We start from the raw sequence: 1,903 nt of genomic DNA, 5'->3' as shown, positions 1-1,903 counted from the left end.
TTTCTTTTTTATATAAAACAAACATTAGTGATAAAATTACACTAGCTGGATCTACATGATGCATAAATGAAAGACTATTCATCAGATTAATTAATTGAGTTCAAACATCTTCCTTATCTACCATGCACAGTTGTTGATAAATGTTCGGTGTTCAGCTACATTCATAGAAGGTTGAGAGTCAAATTGCCTTGATTTTGCAAAGAAAACCTGTGAAATATTGCCAATGGCACTGAAAATGAACCTATGGGTGATGATGGTCAAGTCATGACTGTCATAGTCAAATTTATCAGAAAAGTTTCACACCAGGCCGAAACCATGCACTCGTCACGATAGTATTGACCATTGAGCAATTGCTGCTTTATCTGCTGGAAAATGTAAAGTTTTAGCTCTAATAGATTGTCAAATAACTTTAACATTAAATGCTGTTTAGCATATAGGTCTGTATCATTACTTCTCCAGTATGCAATTTCCTTTAAACCCAATCTGATCATGGATGCATGCATGCATTCACATAATTCATTAAATTGTTTAAATTATCGACTTTTAGTTTAGCTCTCTACTATACAGGATATAGTGATAGATCGAGGAAGTCAAACTGACTCGATTTGATATGTAGTAGTAAAACATTAGACTAATAGTAAATAAGCATTCTATCAATTTCTTATTTGTGCTTTTATAAAGCATGTAAAAGTGGCTAGTAAAACTAAATTGTATGGAGGTACCAGTATTGCAAAGCAATGGAAAGCAACTTTACGTATATTTATACTGGTGATTACAACACTCCAGCAGTAGCAGCAGTTCTTATTTTGTTGAAATAGTTGTTGAAGAGGGGATATAAGCATAACTTGTATAATTTCAGCATTAATCATACAGTTGAGTACTGCAGTTACTACTGAAACTTTGGCTGCTATATCATTTGATCAGTTTCTTTCTACTATAAAACCACATCTTCACAAGGGGATTATGAGACCCTGGGTAGCACTAACCTTCACCATTGCTATTATGGATTTTGTACATTTTGTTGCTTATATGCTGCCATTGCTTGCATGGTTTTAAAAAATATAGCTATGAGTTTTCATATAGTCCCTGCATTCCATTGTTAATTCAAAGCCCAGTTTAGACCCTCGTTCATGCTGTTTTACACACAATTTTTATCATCATAATATTATCACATCAATCTGGACATTCTGCTTTACTTGTAGGTCTATTAATTAATGATCAATCAGAAATTGTCAGAGATAATAGTGTTTATGCATCATAAAAAGAAAGACTTTTTGGGATATTTGGATCTATGTTCCTTGCATATTCATTCTGCTATGGACCATCTTACATAACGCTCATGCTATACCCAGTAGTTGAGATTGATGAAATAGTTTATGCTGCAGATATGGCTATGTTTCAGTTAATCACTATTACAAGTCAACCTATTCAAGCCTACTTTCGACCAGATATTTCAAATGGTTTGATTATTTTATTGCATCAAAGATTAAAAAGAGGCTTTATTAATCATCTTAAAATGAACAATAATACAAGTCAAATTTTTCTTGTTTAACTCTCCCTTATTTTTTGTAAATTTTAACTTCATACTTCATAGATCTAGTTTTATTATTTTCATAAATGTTTGACTCATTTTGTAGTATAGGTAGACTTATTTGATGAAATTATTATTATAACTGTTACATCCATAAATCATATTGGAGTTCCTTTGCCATTTTTCACTGATAAAATCATTTGAATTTCATGTACAATGCATCAAAGTGTCCTTTGTTAAAAAGGATTGTGTTGCATAACGCATATTGCAAAGGTCACAGATGTTTATAGTGATATGATCCATGACCTCATTATTAACTTAAAAGTACAGGAATGCATGTCAAGCCAAACAACTTCCTGTACACCCACATCA

The sequence above is a fragment of the Amphimedon queenslandica genome, unplaced genomic scaffold (assembly GCF_000090795.2).
Source record: "Amphimedon queenslandica unplaced genomic scaffold, v1.1 AMPQUscaffold_9971, whole genome shotgun sequence".
NCBI classification, from domain to species: Eukaryota; Metazoa; Porifera; class Demospongiae; order Haplosclerida; family Niphatidae; genus Amphimedon; species Amphimedon queenslandica.
Note: the sequence above shows the minus strand (reverse complement) of the source record.